This window comes from Lissotriton helveticus, chromosome 10 (assembly GCF_964261635.1).
Source record: "Lissotriton helveticus chromosome 10, aLisHel1.1, whole genome shotgun sequence".
NCBI lineage: Eukaryota > Metazoa > Chordata > Amphibia > Caudata > Salamandridae > Lissotriton > Lissotriton helveticus.
In genome coordinates, this window is record NC_136071.1 from 380,007,351 (window position 1) to 380,027,732 (window position 20,382).

The window sequence follows — 20,382 nt, forward strand, 5'->3', positions numbered from 1 at the left end:
TTGTGGTCTAGAACTGGCCTGAAGTCTACAGAAGCTTCTTGCAATAGGAACAAACTGGAATAGGTTCTTCTCCTCTAGCCTGAAACAGGAACCAGAACAATTGCCCTTTTCCCCAAAAGGGCCTGAACCTCAATCCACTGAGCTTGGCGTTTTAATGGATTTATGGAGACGGAAGTACAGATGGTACCACATTCGGGCTGAAGCTTGACAAAGTCTATATGATAGCCTTCCTGACAATAATCAATGCCCATTGATATGACACATCTTCTTCCCATACTTCCTGGAAATGTGAAAGCCTGCCTCCTACTGTAAGGTGGCGTCGGTCCAATACATTTCCGGACCTCCGCTAAGGGGGTCCCTGTTAAGCCTTGGGATCAGCAGTAGAAGTAGATTTCTTTGGCTGGAATTGTATTCACCGATCAGAGTAAGACTGAGAATCCTTCCTGGCCAAGCAATAGAAAGAATACCCACAGTGGTTCTGAGTGGATTAGGATTTCCCTTTATAAGGCATGGCAGGTTTGCAATCTTTGAAAGCCTTAGTAATCATATTATCTATCTGTTCTCTAAAAAACATCTTTCCTTCAAAGGGAAGTTTTAGCTGAACTTTTTTTCTAAAGAGCCTGCTCTCCAATCCCTCATCCACAAATTCTTCCCGAATTAACATTGGCCTCATAGTCATAGCATAGGCCTTCAGAATATCTGAAGATACATCTGCTAAAAATGTTGCCTCTTGTTCCTTATATACCAATAGCTCTGAACAGTTGGTGTTCTGTGTGAGAAGTTGGCCTGGCATATGCTGTCCACTAGTTCTAGTGGGCACCTAGCACAAGTCTAAACAACCCTTATTGATAATAGGTTTAAGACAACCTTTATTGAAAGCTATCCTAGTGGTAGCTATGGCGAGCAGCCTTCAGGCTAAGTCTTCCAAGGAGTGTAAAGCAGCTTGGTTTACCAGATTATAACCACTTAAATGTCTAAATGAAAGGAGAACCACACAAGGTATATATATATATATATAGAAAACATAAGTATTTATTACTAAACACTCTCTAGTAATCTCTATATGAGAATACAGAGCAAGGCACACAATTTAAATGCAATAGAACTTCAGTAAATAGCACAATATACACTGGGACCGTGGGGGGGGACCAAACCATATATTAAGAAAGTGGTATAAGAACCACGACTTGACTAGACACAAGGCCTAGAGCCTGTAGAATCGCTGGGACCCCAAGGAAACACCCAAGGTAGTGACACAGGGGACCCACGGGGGACGCATGCAGTGTGAGAACACAGCCGCGAGCACCGTTGGCTTCTATGGGGAAAGTCGCAGTTGGAATTGTAAAGATAAAGGACACTTAGGAGAGGATTTTGAGCAACCCCCTTTAGACTTAAGGGGTTCTAGGACCAACACCCACGAGAGCATCGGAATACTTGAGTTACCTCACCCAGGGAAGCTAGGTGCATAGGTGTCAAATGGTGTTGGGAATTGTCGTTGATTTCAATGGTGATCCTCTGAAAAATGCTGCTGCTGTGGAGAAGAAAAGTGTCCGGTGTGATCCAAGCCTAGATTGAAGATGTGAGGAACCTGAAAGCAGAGGGGACAGAGTCTGGGTCACTTGCCAGTGACCAGGGGCACTATACACGAATGCTCACAGATGTCGGGTGATTCAGGTGAGAAGAGGTGAAGCTTGTCACTGCAGCCACAAGGACCAGGAGGCTTCGACGATGACCAGGAGCTAGGTTCAAGCTGTCCCTGAAAGGATGTCGAGTGCTGCGGCATCGGTGCTCAGATTGAACACAACAAGCCTTGGCAGCAGCTGCACATGCAGAAAAAGAAAAGATGCTTCGGTGTGGACCAGCAAAGTCCAGAGGACTCCCCAAGTGATGGAGAGTCAGGGCACGTCTGGAGCAACCAGGGAAACCCAAGGAAAGTTAAAGTTGCCTTCTCGGGGACCCACTAGTTGACGGACCGGGGATTGCGAAGGTACCTTGAGAGAAAACACAAAGGGCCGGCGCACCGAACACTCATGGAGTGCAGGCCAGCAATCTTTGGTGGAAATGCTGCTCAGGGTCTGGACTACAAGTAACCAAATGCACAGCCTCAAGGATCGTTGAGAAGCAGTCGCACTTGCAAATGTGAATGGTGTCCAGGGGTTCTGGTTCCACGAAACCCTTGAGGGCTACGGGTCTCAGCTTTGCTGAGGACTCGAGTCAGCCTCTGGGAAGTCTGGAAATCCACCTCCTGTGTTGCAAATTCTTCGGAGTCCGGTGGGAGGTTCAGAGATGCAAACTGGTCAGATGAGTCTTTGGTGCCTGCCACTCAGGGGAGTAATTCCTTTACTCCAAGGGAGATTCTTCAGTCATCCAGCGTCGTGCAGATCGTCGAAGTTCCAGGATTCAGTATCAGAGTTTCGTCCAGGTGTAATCTAAAGTCCTGTTGCCAGGGTTTCCTATCTTATACGCAAGGAAGGGGTGGGACAAACTCTGGGGACCCACCTATGTGAGGATTTGGAAAGAGGGGTGGCTACACCCATTTCCTTTGTCCAGTTTCGCGCCAGAGCAGGGGCTGGTAGCCCCTGCAACTGGTTTGAACTGGGCTATGCACAGGGACACGAAATGTACCCCCAGTGCTGACTTCAAAGCACTCTTGGAGTGCACCCACCCAGCCCTAATACACTAAAGCCTATCTGGGAGGTGGTGACCCCTCCCTGTGACAGGAAACCTATTGTCCAAGCCTCCCCTGCCAGATTTTCATCCAGCAGCAGGAGGCCAGACTCAAGTCTGTGGCACCCATTTTGTGATGCCAGGGTTCTTTTAAGCTGGTACCGGGTGTACCGGTGTGGTCATGTTTCTCCCTCTAGGAGGGTGGAATCATACCCCCGCCACCAGGACTGGTGGGGGGGGGGAGTTATGATTCCAAAGTGTTTGACACCAAACACAACATGTTTCCTTGCAGCCATTCCAAAGTTAGCATTTACCGCAAGGTTATAATGCACTTAAGAGTATATGGTCTGGCTGCATCACAGAACAACCCTGGAGAATAGATTCCGAAGGCTGCAGAGGGGCAATGCTCATGCATGGGCATCCTCTCACACAAAACCCAGCACCCTGCATTCAGGATTGATAAGGCATGCCACAGGGGTGACTGAGGTTTATATGTGTAGTGAGATAAGGTAGATATAGGGAACCTATATCTAAGTAAGGGGTGCATACACCACCATACCAGGCTGCTGTAGCAGACCTGTGGTGTCATTTTGGAAGGCTGCCCAAGGGTGGCATCATACATGCTTCAGCCCCTGGTAGGCCTCTGGGGTACCTATGCCCTGGGTATGTAGAATACCATATACTAGGGACTTATACGGGTACCCCAGTAACTAAACTGGAGTGCACCTAAAGTATATGGAATCCTTTTAGAGAGGAAGCAGCTAGGCTGGGATCCTGGATAGCAGGGCCCCAGCCAGACTAAAGTAAAAAAACAGTGAAACATCAGCAAAAACCTTGTAAATTCTCCATGGTAAGGGACCAGAGACAATGGGGTCTCTAGGGTGAGCTGGCCTCCAATCACAAGCGTGAAACACAAGAAAAGCCACCGGAAGAAATTATTTACCCATTCTTTTTATGAGTGATTGTCCACCCCAAGCCTATCTATGGACACACACAAAAATGCGTCAGGATGTCCCCACATACCACCAGGTTGTCAAGCTTCATCATAGGACTCCCCTCGCTCTTCAAAAACCCCATTTTACTACACTTTATAGTAAAGGAGACACTTCTGACTCGTGAACCTGAGATATGAATATGCTAAAAACAAATGTGATACAATCAAACACCTTTTAATTTAAGTGAGATATCACTTGGTTTTCAAAACCAGTGTGGAGACTAGGGGAACCAATACCCCATCACCACTCAAACCGTAGAAATGTCTCTGCCTCTTGGCCTAAAGAGTCTGTGGCAATCGTCAGGACAGAGCACAGGATCGGTGCACAGACATAATATCGACTCCAAAATATCGTTTGGACAAAATATCGACAGGACAGAATATAGACAGCCAAAATATCGTTTTTAAGGTAAGTGAAGTAATATCGACTGTAAATAATATAGAAAGTGAAAATATGTAAGTATATAATATAGATAGTAAAAAAAATTGTTTTTATTTTTAGGGTTCAGGGTCAGTTTTGGGTTTTTGGGTAAAGGGGTATTTTTAGGGTTCAGGGTCAGTTTTGGGTTTTTGGGTAAAGGGGTATTTTTAGGGTTCAGGGTCAGTTTTCAGTTTTTGGGTAAAGGGGTATTTTTAGGGTTCAGGGTCAGTTTTCAGTTTTTGGGTAAAGGGGTATTTTTAGGGTTTAGGGTCAGTTTTCAGTTTTTGGGTAAAGGGGTATTTTTAGGGTTCAGGGTCAGTTTTGGGTTTTTGGGTAAAGGGGTATTTTTAGGGTTCAGGGTCAGTTTTCAGTTTTTGGGTATTATTTTATTATATTTTGTTACTATATATATATGTTTTAATAAATATGAAATAAAAAAATATTTATTTAACTTTCATTAATTATTTAATTATTATAAGTTAATTTAAGTAATTTTAAGTATATTTTAGTAATTAATTATTAATATTAATTTAATTTAACACTGTTTTTAGTAAATACGATATTTTTTACAACTATATTTTTGTAAACGATATTTTTAACTCGATATTTTTGTACTTACCTGTTTGTAGATAGAAACTCGATATTTTGACTGTCGATATTTTGTCAACGATATTTTTGATGGTCGATATTCTGTCCCTCGATATTATTTCAGTGATCCCACAGGATCATTTCATGGCATAAACTCCTGTCAGTGCCACTATAAATCAGGGCTGACCTTTGTCATCCCTCACAATTCATAGGTACCTATAAAATAATAAACATACACAATTTTAAAATAGATAGGCTGAAAATGCATGGACTTTTGATTGCACAAATTGTGAATGTGACACTGCAGTTGTGTATCACATGTTCCAAACTGTAAGGATGTGAGACCAGCTCACACCCCTCATACCCTAAATGTTGGTCATCTGGGCCCCCTGGAGGAAGCACTCAGGAACCCCTGTAGTCACACCCTATGTAGGGAGGAAATCACAATAATCATCACCATTCTAGCGTCCTTATCACAAAGTTAAACAAGGGACTGTAGTGCAAAAGACTCGTCTCCCCACAACCCACTTACTACTCTAAGGTGTGCCCCTCATGGATCACTTAGTGCTGCTTGCACCTTCCTCCGGGTGATTAGAAGAGAGGAGTGTAAGTCGAGTGTTTTATGTCCCAACAAGCACCCCTCTGATTGGTGGAGCTCTCCCCCTGGGGACATTTTCATTGGCTTGTAACCAGTGCAAATAAGTCAGCATCCAATAGGCATCCGATAATTTCTTTCTTCTGTTCTCAATTTTGTTTCCTGTGTTTTTTCTGCCACTCTAGTTAAAATGACAGAGTTTTCTGGGTACAATCTTAGAGCCTGATGTAATAATCAGCAACATGTTACCCCATCATAACTGTCACGAATATCTCGTCCTCAGTGTAACAAGCGACAAAGGAAACAATGCACTTGTAATATGGCGGACCGGATCACAGCCACCAAACTCTAAATGATGGCCCTAGTGTTGATGTTAGCTGGTTTACAGAAACAATGAATGCCTGCATTTTCACAAGATGGTTTTCAAACTCAAGAAATAGTGACAATTTAAGTTTGTAAACCTCTAAAAGCGTGGAATCCAATTTCCGGGCAGTCGCAAGCAGTACATGTGAATGGCGATGCCAAACAGGACACTACATTGATTCTAATCATATATCAATGATTCTGCCTCAGTTGTGCACATTTGTCTGCTACAGGTGCTTTAATATTGAGGATCAACAAAAAACAAATGCCTATACTGATACTGTTTGACAAAGGTTTTGCCACCAGAGCAAAGAACGTTTATCCAAGCTGGGAAGTGCTTATAAGTAGCCTTTTATTAGATTATCTTAGTCCAAAAAACACAGGGGTATATTTGTATTAGTCATATACATTTAGAACAAAAGCAACACTTTTACATACACTAAATACAATGCGGACAAAAAAAGGGGGAATAAATTTTTAAAAAAATTCAACAAACATACCAAAGTCAGTCGTATCACAATCATACCTTACCATTCATACATGAAAAACATACAAAAGCAAATACATACACGATTAAATAAAAGATAAATAATCATGTAATGTATTAGGTCTGCTGCAGTCTATACAATTATATACACAATAATATTTACAAGTATAATTCCAAATGAATCAGAGAAATCAAATATCAAATTGAAATATATACAGCAATTTTTTGTACGCCAGTAATGTGACACTGTATTCACACTAAAGGACAAAACCTATAAAAGGAAAGCAGACACTGAGCATGGAACGGCCTACGCGTTTCAAATCCCAGGGTTTTTAGCCGGGATTTTCGTCAGGGCCAGGTCATTCACTATGGAAAGTATCCAGGGAAGGAGTAAAACCTTAACGGTATCTTGTAGTGTTGCAAGTTCAAGTAGGGGGCCAGCCGGTTATGGTCAAATGCGTCCTTGAACAAGGACAGTACGAGTACAGAATTCAATCAATTTCTTCCGAAAAAACGGCATAAAGCTCCGTTGATCTCAATGAATCGGCGTCCCCTGTAGCACTGTTCTCCCGCGCATGCGTGGGAGAACAGTGCTACAGGGGACGCCGATTCATTGAGATCAACGGAGCTTTATGCCGAGGCCGTTTTTTCGGAAGAAATTGATTGAATTCTGTACTCGTACTGTCCTTGTTCAAGGACGCATTTGACCATAACCGGCTGGCCCCCTACTTGAACTTGCAACACTACAAGATACCGTTAAGGTTTTACTCCTTCCCTGGATACTTTCCATAGTGAATGACCTGGCCCTGACGAAAATCCCGGCTAAAAACCCTGGGATTTGAAACGCGTAGGCCGTTCCATGCTCAGTGTCTGCTTTCCTTTTATAGGTTTTGTCCTTTAGTGTGAATACAGTGTCACATTACTGGCGTACAAAAAATTGCTGTATATATTTCAATTTGATATTTGATTTCTCTGATTCATTTGGAATTATACTTGTAAATATTATTGTGTATATAATTGTATAGACTGCAGCAGACCTAATACATTACATGATTATTTATCTTTTATTTAATCGTGTATGTATTTGCTTTTGTATGTTTTTCATGTATGAATGGTAAGGTATGATTGTGATACGACTGACTTTGGTATGTTTGTTGAATTTTTTTAAAAATGTATTCCCCCTTTTTTTGTCCGCATTGTATTTAGTGTATGTAAAAGTGTTGCTTTTGTTCTAAATGTATATGACTAATACAAATATACCCCTGTGTTTTTTGGACTAAGATAATCTAATAAAAGGCTACTTATAAGCACTTCCCAGCTTGGATAAACGTTCTTTGCTCTGGTGGCAAAACCTTTGTCAAACAGTATCAGTATAGGCATTTGTTTTTTGTTGATTCAGAATTTTGGCTCAGCCTTGCTGATTAAGAGCCAACCCAAGGTGTTCCTAGGTTAATATTGAGGGTCTTACCAGATTTGCAGGTTTCGGATTTATCTTTGCAGCATGTTCAATAAGGCCCTGAGTCATTCCACTAGGGCTCCGATCTGTGACCGAAGTTAGCACACTAGTCTTTGCAGCAGGGCAGAGGTGCCACGCAAAATGATGTTGCAGAAAAGAATGTCTCCCGTATTTCAGAGCCAGTTGTTTGCATTGGACTGAATGGGGCACCCATGATGGGATGGGGTGGCCACCAGGGAGTGGAACCCTTCCTGCACCGCAGGGGCTGCAGGAGCCTGTGTTACACCCCTGCAGCAGGGATATTCTCCAAATGAGATGTCTAGCAGGCGGATGAGAACAGCTGCACTGCTGACCGACGGAAAACCATTGTTTGTATGTGTTGCGCAGAAACTTCCTGTGCACAGGACACTGAGAGAGAGTGGAGCTTCGGCCGCTTGAACCTTACAGTACAGGATGCACCCTCACTGCTCTTACTGCAGCATCTTAACATTTAAGCAGGATCTCAGTGCAGTAGATAGTGTCACCTGTGTTGTTTGTGATGCAGGACCAGGGCTTTGAGTGGGCCGGCAGTTTTTCCTCGAGACGGGTCTCTATGGGCTCTGTTTTTGTGCCCTGGCACATATATGTGTTCGTGCTCACACTGCTCACTTTAAAACTCCTACTCCCATTCCCACTCCCACTCCCATTCTCCTCATGCGACCCGTTAAGTGATAACAACTTACATAGGGCGCGGTTAATGACTGTGGGCAAGGTTGCGGTTAATGACTGTGGGCAAGGTTGCGGGCGCTGTGGGGATAAATCCATCCTTTTTAAGAGAGCCAGTGGAGCCGGTGGAGAAAGAGGAGTAATTGCAGAAGAGCAGAGAATCGGACTCCCTATTCTTCACACTTCCTGCCCAGTAGTATTACAATAATAGACTATAATAGAGTATAATTGAGTATCTTGTAATGCCATCTAGGTGTTTGCGCTTAAACGCAACAGTAGAAACAGCTACAGGTCTGTCAAGGCTATCTGCTAGCTCAGTAGGTCGCTATACGAACCACAGTAGTCACCTTAAATTCCCAAAAACTATCCGGCGAAGGAGAAATAGGGATCACCTTTCTTATTTGAAAACGTACCCATCGGTGATGTCAATGCTCACAAATGGTGTAAGGTGCTCCAAGCAAGGTAAGGGGACAAAGGAAGAGAAAAAGGAGGCCTAGGAAGATGTGGAGATGGACTCCCATGTAAAATCGGTGAATGAGGATGGACTTCAGTTCACTGTTCCAGAGGTCAAAGCGGCCCTTTACCCTGCAGTAATTATTTAACAACAGAATAATAAAGGTGAAAAGATTCAGTTGTCGACATCTACACAACCACCTGGTGAACTTGTTTTACAAACAGGAGGGGAGGATAGTAAGATGGAAATGGATCTAGAGGTGGGCAAGGCAGAAGGCCTCCTGAAAGAACATTTGAATAGAAAAGAAACTACTTCATTATCGCCATTGGCTGGGTTGGTATCTCTGTTTGACAAGCCCCAAGCCAATCCAAGAAGTATGATCGGATTTAAGTCAGGTCCCTCTCTGTTAAAGTTGGGTGAGCCGGTGCTAAAGGTATTACATAGTATAGACCTTAGCTCTAGCTCTGAACTGGCGAAAATAGAGGACTATACTCTACTGGACATTGCTAAACAAATGAAAAAAAATGAAGAACTGAATGGGCATATGAGAAAACAAGCAACATGGAGACATATCTGGAATTGGGAGTGCCTCCGGTCTTATCAGCTGGTCATCCACATATGCCCACCCTGTATAGTAGTACCCCCACTAGTTTATCACACGTTCATTCATTAGAATTGTCCGCTATAGGGACATCAGCAGTATTACTGAATAAGGGGGCAGATAACATCATGAACTCAATTGAGAATTCACGGAGGGGGGGAACCTCAGAGATTGTCTATGCACTGGAGAAAATTCTCTCCTCAATTTTATCTCTGTTAGAAAAAAGTGTGGCAAATTCTGATTATGTATTGGAAGTCCTCTCTCCCATATTAATAGGGGTCCAAGAACTCAAGCAAATTAATCAAGCTACAAATAAATTATTAAAGGTTCCTGAAGTAGCCTGTTGCTCATGTCCAACATGTAACGGGGTGCCAAAAGGTGGAATTAAGTTAGAGGATGGGGAAAGGAAGGAGGCTTCGAAAGCTGTACCACTGAGAGGTAGCCCAATGGTAAGTTCTTCCCCAGGTAAGCAACACATGGAGAATGCCCAGCCTACTAGCCAAGGGGGAAATTTAAACTTAAAAGCAACTTTGGTTACGCCCCCATTACAGGTATATCCTATTTTTTTTAAAAGTATCTCAAACAACTTACGCTTAACAGGCACTCTGAATAAACTACAGTTAACTGAAGAATCAGCAAATACTCTAGATATTGCACCCTTAGTGGAGGTCCCCGCACCGAGAGAAAGTAACACCCAACCTGGTTGGAGGGGAAAGAAGAAGAACTCGATTTGATGTATTCCAAAACAGAAACAGAAAAAATCATGGTCTCCTCACGTAATTGAGGAATTAAATAGTGCAAAATCACCTCCAAGTAGAAAGGTTCCCGGGATCTTGGGGCAATCTATATCGAATGTGGGTCACAAAATTAGGCTGGATAATGGTTATCAGCCAATCTGCTTGGACCTGGTGCTGATTAACCCACAGAGCCAAAAGGGACAGGAAGAAAGTGGGACCCCTGAAGACAACATAGGCAACAGTGAGAATCAGAATCTTCCCTGGAACATTAATGTGGTTAATTATGAAACAAGTAGAGACCCACACTTGGAAATGTATTGACAATCTCACATGTGCCTGTATTAGAATAAGACTTAGCTAGGGGAGGTGCCCCTCTTCTTTCTTGTGGATGGGATACTTTCCCAGTACAGTTTGATCCCGGCCAGGGGAGGGAGAATTAATCACAATTTGTAACAGTAACAGGGTTATGTTAGAAAGGGGTCCGGTGTTAGGGCAGTCTGGTATAAGGTCCATAGGAAATATAGGGCCAGGTGTCGGGCAGGTGAGCAGGACAGCAGGACCTTGCTCCTCTTTTCGCTGTTCGAAACTGAATCAATGTTACTGAATGGAAGTGCCCTTCCTCAGCTGTTATCAGAAATGAAGGACTTGGGACCGATAACAAGCAAAGACCTTGAGTTGGACTACTTAGATTTGAGAAGCACCCCCAAGCACTAGAGTTAAATTCACGTCAGGGATAGTTTCAATGTTAGTAATAGCTAAAGTAGATTCCTTTAGGAAGAGAGGTATAGATGTGCTCTCTAGTGTAATCCCTTGCCCAATTCTGTCTGAAAGCTCAGGAATGGTCCATCAGATGCAAGGGAGAGGGTTCTCTACTAGCAGGGGCGCTAAAATCTCTATAAACCCTAAAGATATCAAAATAACAGGAGGGAGAAATCTAGGAAACAGAGAAATTAACATCTTAGGTCCCGAAGTCCAAATGCCCAGTAGTCCCAACGTGAAGGATGAGCTGGCTAAGTGGATTTGGGTGGCCGGTACCCTGAATGGGTCAAAAGTAACAAACACAAAGCCTAAATTGCGGGGGTAGCCAATTGAGAAGAATCCTATCCTGGAATGTAACGTGGGTAGGACAAAGTAGGTGCAAGCTTAAATCATTATTAGAATATGACCCTAAAATAATTTGCCTCCAAGAAACCTGGAAGGGGGAGGATTTTGATTTTGAGAACTTTTATGTGTATTGTTGTAGAGCAAAATCATCTGTAAAAGGGCATGCCAGTGGTGGTTTAGCTGTTTCTCTTAGCTGTACCAAGAGATGGGATCCTATGATGTATACTCATCCCTCAAAGTGTTGTATGAGAATGAAGTTGAAGATTGGTGAAGATAATTCGGGGCAAGCAGTTTTCCTTTTATTGTTAAATGTGTATATTCCCCCAGGGAGAGCATTAAACTTACTGGTCGATTCAAGTTGTACTTTTGTGCGAAGGTTAAAGTAACACTGAAGAATGCTCACAGATTATGATGGTGGGTGACTTTAATGCCAAATTATCCAACAGTGCAGTCATGTCTTTTTCAAATCTTGAATTGGAGGAAGTATGGTTCATTCCAGATTCTGTATTTCCGGACCATTTAAGATCAGATAAACGAGGCTTGTTACTTCTGCATAATCTCAGAATTTTAGACCTTGTAACATTAAATGGCAGATTTCCAGAGGATTCCCCAGCCTCTTACACCTATCGGGCGCATATGGTCTCTCATTAATTGATTACATGGTGGTATCTTACCAACTTTTTAGCGTATGTACACAATTCAAGGTATTTTCTACAAGTATGAGCGACCATAGTATTTTAGCTCTTAATGTAGATATCGAAATTGAGAAGCCTGAACTCTGTAATCAGAGTGTCTTTGAAAATACTACTTTTATTTGTATTCAAGAAAGCCCTATTCACAGGTTTGAGAGAATCTTGGCTGCAATTAGAACCTTTGGTAGAAAGAAGCACGTTAACAGTTTTGCACCATTAGTAATTATATCACAGGAAATTGAATTGGGAAATTAATGATTTAATTAGAGATCAATTTAGGCTGCCCACGATACAAAGGCAAAGAGAAATTAATAGACTGAAACAAGCACGGAAAAGGAAAATGGTATCGGATCGTAGAAGGGTTGAAGACTCAAATTGGGTTAGACTTCGAGAGGTGACTCTTTCTGGAGACACTAGGAAGTATTGGGCACTGATAGCAATATTTTGTGATGGGAGAGAGAAGTCAAAACCTATTTTGATCCCAGAAGCAGAATGGTCTATGTATATTTCCCAGTTGTATGCCTTAAATTCCGCAGTTGGGCAGAATCAAGAAGTTAGCTCTGCCCAGACCATGGGGAGCGATTATGGTGCACCATCATGTTCAGACATTAGAGGGGCAAGATACTCTAGTGTGATGGGCCCAGATGATGTTCCTATAGCCATAATAAAACAGGATGGTGAAGAGTGGACGACATTTTTGCATCCACTGTTTGTCTGTTTGTCTATTGATATCCTACAATCCTGGAAGGGAAGAATAATTGTTCCACTATATAAAAAGGGTCAAAAAAATTCTCCTGCCAGTTTTAGACAGATCTCTCTCCTCAATGCAACTGGGAAACTATTTGCAAAGAGCATCCTCGCTGATCTGCAAGATTGGACATTCGGGAATGATTTTATTCCCTTAGAACAAACAGGAATTCGCAAACATACTGGCACCTTGGATAATATCACCGTCTTGCAAACCTTAACCGAAAAATACCCAGTGAGCTGGGGAATGCCGTTATATGCAGCTTTTATAGATTTCTCTACAGCATTCAACAGGGTAGATAGGGGCAGACTTTGGAGAAAATTGGTCACCATGGGGATACCAGGGAATCTATTACGATTAGTTATTGCTCTCCATACCTGCACCTGAACACAGGTTTTATTAGGGGGAACACAAGGCCTCTCGAGAAAAATAACTAACAATGGGTTGAAGCAGGGGTACCTTTTGGACCCTTTACTTTTTTCTATTTATATTAATGATTTGCCAAGAAGAGTGGGAGTCAGTAAAGCCCTAAGTTAGGAAATTTAAAGCTGTGTTGTCTGCTATATGCAGAGGACGCCATAATAATGGATTTAAAACCAATCGGACTACAAAGACGACATGCCGAGTAGATCAGGAATACAGAAGAGTATTATTTAAAAATCAACATTTCAAAGAGTAAAGTCATGATTTTATGGCAAGGCACAGAGGTCAATATTATGCATATTTCTTTAATTGCCTGCTCACAGCAGCAACACCAAACAATGTAAAGAATTTAGAACTAAAATTTAACATTCCAAACTTAACAAAATCCTGTGAGAGGCGGCCATATTCCTTCTTTGTTGCTGCTCACAGCCAAGATAAGTTGATCTGACCTGTTTATCTCTACTTATAATTTTGCTGCAGGTTTAAGACTATTGAGCGCTATTTTGGGATATTGAGTGTGTTGAGTCTACTATTTAGTGCTATCTTTGACAAGTGGTTGTGTTTACTGTTTTTAGCACTGTTTGGATCGTGGTCGTGTTAACTGTATTTTAACACTGTTTAGATTGATTTGCTTGCATATCGTCTGCCTTGGGTCTGATATTATATTATTCCTTGTTGCCATTGTGCTCCCTTTCTGACTTCTCTTGGCATACTTTTACCTATTTGACTCTGTTCTCACAATTCCCCCCCCTCCACCGTCCCGGGCTTCTCCCGCGCTACCTCGCATGCTTCCTTCTCTGATACCGGCGCTTCTTTTAACTCACCCTTCTCTCTCACGAACAAGAACGAGTTCGCACCAATCTTCCCCTCCGATTTTTTAACAGAGGCTTTCATTCCTTCTTCTCGCGCATAGGCTTGAGCGCTCATCGTTGATCTCCTCACGCGCCGCACCAGCCGATGTCTTCTCGGCAGATTCCTTTTAAATGGGTTTCCTTCCCTTCGCCGCGAGGTGCTCTCAATGCCTCTTAACCCTTCCTGACACCCCGAAGCCACCGTACTTGCGCCACATGACGCGACGGACATTTTGGATCCGTCTTTCTTCCTCTAACTCAAGGGATTTCTGGCGGCCATCTTTTGGACACGCAAAAGAGCCGGTTGTCAGTTTCCCTATGAGGTAACAGACACTGCTCTTTGCGATCTCGAGCTGTTAGGCTATTTCAAACAGTTTCTCCGTATTTTTTCTCTTTTACTCGAATATTTAAGGCTTTTATGCAGTGTTTTTTATCCCTACTCCTATAAGGTTAGTTTTACCTTTCCCCATGTAATTTACTATTTGTTAACCTAGATTTGTCTTTGGGTCACTTAAATGTTAATCTTTATTTTCCTTGTAACTTAAAATGGACCAAGTAAGTGGAGACTCTGGGGATCTCAGAATTAGAGAATCCGTTGATAAAGCAGTCTCAGCGCTCGCTTCTCAGCTTGGTAAGAAGCTGTATGACTTCATTGACAGGATGGAGGAAAGATTCTCAAGAAATAAGGCTGACTAAGGACAGCTTTGTTCCGTCCAAGGAGGCACGGTTGGTCCACTAGCCTCTGTTAGTGGTGTTAAGGCCACTCCAAAAGGAGACACCTGACCTCTGTCAGAGAAGGTCAAGACAATGGGGCCTTTATAATGAAAGGCAGAGAGAAAACCTCTCGTAATGAGAGTAATGGACAGGCTATAAAGGCCATAAAAGGTGATCATAAAGTGATCGTTTGTGATAAATCCTCTAGCAGTGGCGACATCCTGATTTCATGTTCTGATGACTTTGAATCCTCTGAGGAGGCAAAAGGTTTAAGAGAGAGATGGATGATACCTCCGACCATGTTTTAGACCCGCTAGGGGAACAGATGTTTGACCCAAACTCCATCCAACATCCTCTCTCCCCTCAATGAGAACCCATTAAACATGTCGCACAATATGTGGAATTCTGGATAAGGAGGGAAATGCCCAAGGAGGGCCTGACCAGAATGAGATCGAATGTCCCAGGCCCTCATTGGCCAACAAAGTTGGGCTTACTTCCGAACTTGATTAAAAAATGCTGACCTTCCTTAATAAAATGGGGAGAGACCCTAGAAGGGGACTCGATAAAGGGCTCAAGAAGTACCAAGACCGCCTCTTAGATGTATTTGGTCCCTTGACTAAGATTTTTGACCTTTGTGAAGAGGCATATCTACAAAATGGCATCATTAATTCTGGAGACCTACGACAATGGATCCAAAGAGCCATTTGCCTATTAGGCAATGCTAACGCCACATTGTGTGTTGAGAGGAGAAAAAGTTTTCTAATGAAAATTGATTCGAAACTGGCCGAGCTAGCCTCTAAAGAATCAGGCTAAAAAGCTGATGGTATGCTTTTCGGGGAAGAATTTGTTAAAGAGATGGCCAAATACGCAGGGGCCTTCAATTCGATTCAAAAGGTCCAAAAAGATATCAGAAGAATTTTTGGTTCAGTCGGGAGGATACGGGGCCGATTCCCCGGCCATGGTTTTGGCATCTCCAGAGGCGGATTCAAATCAGGATTCCAATCGGGATCGTATTCACCTGGCTTCTTCCCTCAGAGACAGAGAGGTGGAAGAGGATGCTTTAGAGGCAAAAGAAGAGGCAGATTCCAAGGTATGTTTTCTAAAAGACCCTTCATTTACCCCTCCAAAGGTGGGCGACAGACTTGCTTTGTTTCTAGACATGTGGAAAGAAATCACTTCAGACCCTTGGGTTTTGCAGACGGTTTCTGGTTATGTAATAGATTTAGTTGCAAACCCAATACAGGTAAGGAGACCTCCTCTAATACGTTTTGCAAAAGATCAGGAAGTCTTGGTATCTCAAGAAGTGTAAGAGTAAGAAAAGAAAGGCGCCATAGAAAACGCAGAAAATTCTTACATTGGCTTCGTGAGCAAACTTTTCTTAGTGGAAAAGAAGGACAAGACAATGAGGCCTGTTATAAATCTGAAGGGTGTGAACGAATGGGTGGAATACAACCATTTCAAAATGGAAGGTATTCACAAGTTGAGAGACATTTTGAGGGAAGGAGATTGGCTAACTCGCCTAGACCTAAAAGATGCTTACTTGACTATTCCTGTTTGTCTGCATCAGAGAGATCTTTTGAAGTTCCTATGGAAAGGTACCATGTGGAGATTCAAGAGCCTCCCCTTCGGCCTCACATCTGCCCCTTGGTGCTTTACAAAAGTAATGCGTCCAATTGCGGCCTGGTTACATTCAAGGGGGATAAGACTGATCATTTATCTGGACGACATTCTCATAATGTCAGAATCCAAAGCTCAAGATCTAGAACATACCACTTTAGCAGTCAGGGTTATAGAGGACTTGGGCTTCATAGTGAACATGACGAAATCCTGTCTGGTGCCCAGTCAACAAACCGTTTTTCTGGGTTTTCAGATCTCGACCTTGGATTGTATCTTGAAGTTACCAATGGAGAATGTCAGGAAGATTCGCAAAGAAGTCCGCAAATTATTATCGAGAAACTGGGTCGTGTTGAGACAAATAGCAAGAGTTATTGGCCTCCTTACGGCCTCTATTCAAGCAGTCTTCCCAGCTCCTCTCCATTACCACATAATGCAGAGCTTAAGAACCCTATATGTGAACAAAGGGGTGAGCTATTCCCACAGGGTACTATTAGATTCAGAGGCCCGGGAAGAGCTAGCTTGGTGGTTGGAAAATCTCGAGGCCTGGAATGGGCGAGCTATCTTCAGCCCGACAACAGATATGATTATAGAATCAGACGCCAGCCTCCAGCGTTGGGGTGCGAGGTGCGGCTACTTAAACACTGGAGGGACATGGACAACTCAAGAGAGGCAAATGCATATCAACTACCTAGAGCTGTTGGCAGGTTCGTTTGCGGTAAAGAGCTTTACAAAAGACCAATCAAATGTTGTGTGCTCCTGAAAATGGACAACATCTCTGCAGTCAGATATGTGAACAAATTAGGGGGTCCCCATTCAAAAGATCTAACGGACCTAGCGAAGGAATTTTGGTATTTCTGCCTGAGCAAGAACATTATGCTTCTGGCTCAGTACTTACCAGGTGTGAACAACTCCGTCACGGATTGGAACTCTCGTCAACTGAACGATTTCAGCGATTGGGAACTGAACAGACAAGTCTTTCTCAACCATGTAAATGCTCAGGTTCCAAGGTTTTTCAGTTGGAGACCAGACCCAACTGCAGAGGCAGTGGATGCCCTAATGAAACCTTGGAACATGAGCCGTTGTTATGCGTTTCCCCCCTTCACTCTAATTCAGAGGGTCCTTTGAAGGTCAAAATAGACAAGGCAGAAATAGTTCTAATTACCCCATTCTAGACATCTCAAGTCTGGTATCTGGATATCATGGAGATGTTGATTGCCGACCCAGTACTTCTTCCGGATCTTCCGGACTTGCTAACCAATGCCTCAGGAGATTTTTACGATATGGTTCTTTAGGGTCATTTAACTCTAATGGCTTGGTTGATTTCGGGAGAACTTGGCAAATGTCAGGCTTATCTTCACAAGCTTCAAAACTCATCAAGGACTCGTGGGCACCAGGGACCTCTAAGGCCTACAGGCTGGCCTGGAGAAAGTGGATTTGTTGGTGTACTTCGAGGAGTCTGGATCCCGTATCAGCTCCTCTAGTTAAGGTAGCTAACTACCTTTCTGATGTCTTCCACGGGGTAAATCTTATAGTACCGTTAATATCGCTAGAATCAGCTATTTCATCAGGTCATAACTTAGTTGTCCTTGTCGGTCAACACGACGTTGTAAGAAGACTTCTTTGGAGTGTCAGGATTAAGGCTCCCCCTGGACCAAAGTACTCTTCCCTTTGGGATGTTGATATCGTTTTGAAAGAACTTTTCTCTTGGTCTGAAAATGAATTTTTAGATCTGAAGGATTTGTCTTTCAAATTAGTTACATTGTTATGCTTGATTTCCTTTCGTAGAGTTTCTGATGTGAAAGCTTTGGAGATTACAGGACGTAGATTCATTCCTGAGGGTGTTTGTTTCACCAGTTCTAGGAAAACCAAAACTATGTCTAGGACTATTTTCTACCCTAATTTTGATGATTGTAGAAAGTTGTGTGTGGTGAGATGCATTCGTGAGTATGAAAGGAGGACTGTATGTCTAAGGAATCCCTCTGAAACTCAATTAATTATTTCTTTTAGACACCCTCACAAAGCAGTCTCCCCTCCTACCTTAGCTCGTTGGGTCAAGAACATCATGTCTAGATCTGGGATTGATCTTTCTATCTTTGGTGCTCTTTCTGTTAGAGGGGCTATGGCTTCTAAAGCTTTCTTTCTGGGAGGTGGTTTATCTGCCATTTTATCTGCAGCTGATTGGTCTAACGAATCTGTGGTTAAGAAATTTTATTTTAAACCTGTGGACTGTCCGGTATCGAATATTAGAACATTGGAATGTTGGGAGCTCCATTGAAAACAATGGAGTGCTCTGGGCTTATAATGGCTGGTATAAGCCTGGAGCACCAACATTCCAATGTTTCTTTGTTCACAGCTCTGGCTGTGAACAAAGGCTTCAGGGAACCTGAGGGGATTCCAATCCTCTCACGCTCCCAAAAGGCTTTGTTTTTTTTGTTAGAACATTCTGTCCTCTAGTGACAGAATGTTCTAATAGCCTTATAGCCCTTTGTAGATGGGCTATACCGCTATTAAAGTCCCTCTCCCTTGTTAAAGGGCTTGGGGCCTTTAACGCTGGAGAGGGCCTTTAATAGCCGGTATAGCCCTCTACGGTGGGCTATAAGGCTATATTATGGCCTCCATGCCTTGCCATAAAATTCAGATTTTCCACAGTTCGGTGGGTAGAAAATCATAATTTTATTAAAGTCATACAGCTTCTTACCAAGCTGATAAGCGAGCGCTGAGACTGCTTTATCAACGGATTCTCTAATTCTGAGATCCACAGAGTCTCCACTTACTTGGTCCATTTTAACTTACAAGGAAAATAAAGATTAACATTTAAGTGACCCAAAGACAAATCTAGGTTAACAAATAGTAAATTACATGGAGAAAGGTAAAACTAACCTTATAGGAGTAGGGATAAAAAACACTGCATAAAAGCCTTAAATATTCGAGTAAAAGAGAAAAAATACTGAGAAACTGTTTGAAATAGCCTAACAGCTCGAGATCGCAAAGAGCAGTGTATGTTACCTCATAGGGAAACTGACAACCAGCTCTTTTGCGTGTCCAAAAGATGGCCGCCAGAAATCCCTTGAGTTAGAGGAAGAAAGACGGATCCAAAATGTCCGTCGCGTCATGTGGCGCAAGTACGGTGGCTTCGGGGTGTCAGGAAGGGTTAAGAGGCATTGAGAGCACCTCGCGGCGAAGGGAAGGAAACCCATTTAAAAGGAATCTGCCGTGAAGACATCGGCTGGTGCGGCGCGTGAGGAGATCAACGATGAGCGCTCAAGCCTATGTGCGAGAAGAAGGAATGAAAGCCTCTGTTAAAAAATCGGAGGGGAAGATTGGTGCGAACTCGTTCTTGTTCGTGAGAGAGAAGGGTGAGTTAAAAGAAGCGCCGGTATCAGAGAAGGAAGCATGCGAGGTAGCGCGGGAGAAGCCCTGGACGGTGGAGGGGGGGGGAATTGTGAGAACAGAGTCAAAAGAGTAAAAGTATGCCAAGAGAAGTCAGAAAGGGAGCACAATGGCAACAAGGAATAATATAATATAAGACCCAAGGCAGACGATATGCAAGCAAATCAATCTAAACAGTGTTAAAATACAGTTAACACGACCACGATCCAAACAGTGCTAAAAACCGTAAACACAACCACTTGTCAAAGATAGCACTAAATAGTAGACTCAACACACTCAATATCCCAAAATAGCGCTCAATAGTCTTAAACCTGCAGTAAAATTATAAGTAGAGATTAACAGGTCAGATCAACTTATCTTGGCTGTGAGCAGCAACAAAGAAGGAATATGGCCGCCTCTCACAGGATTTTGTTAAGTTTGGAATGTTAAACTTTAGTTCTAAATTCTTTACATTGTTTGGTGTTGCTGCTGTGAGCTGGCAATTAAAGAAATATGCATAATATCAGCCTCCGTGTCTTTAATAAAATTATGATTTTCTACCCACCGGACTGTGGAAAATCTGAATTTTTAGTTATCAAGGACGTAAGGTCAGAAAAAATTTGCATTGGTTTTTGGGAACAATGAAACAGGAAGTAGTAAAGTTTTACCGATATCTAGGAAAAATATTCACAAATAGGTGCTCCGCTAGCAAACATATGGACCACTGTAAAGGCAAAGCAATTTCACAAGCCTTTGCAATTAACCGTATGTATTTACACTAAGGGAAAAGACACTT

General features: G+C 42.7%; 1 protein-coding gene and 1 long non-coding RNA gene across 5 annotated transcripts in view; both read left to right on the forward strand.

Moving 5' to 3' along the window:
* The window catches only part of AOC1 (amine oxidase copper containing 1), a 258,333-nt gene that overhangs the window by 26,192 nt on the left and 211,759 nt on the right, over positions 1-20,382 (forward strand). The gene's annotated exons all lie outside the window — the stretch shown is intronic.
* Positions 1,325-10,031, forward strand: LOC144785240 (uncharacterized). Its single transcript, XR_013601812.1, has 3 exons — positions 1,325-3,982; positions 4,835-5,861; positions 7,564-10,031. It is a non-coding gene; the product is annotated as an uncharacterized LOC144785240 (long non-coding RNA).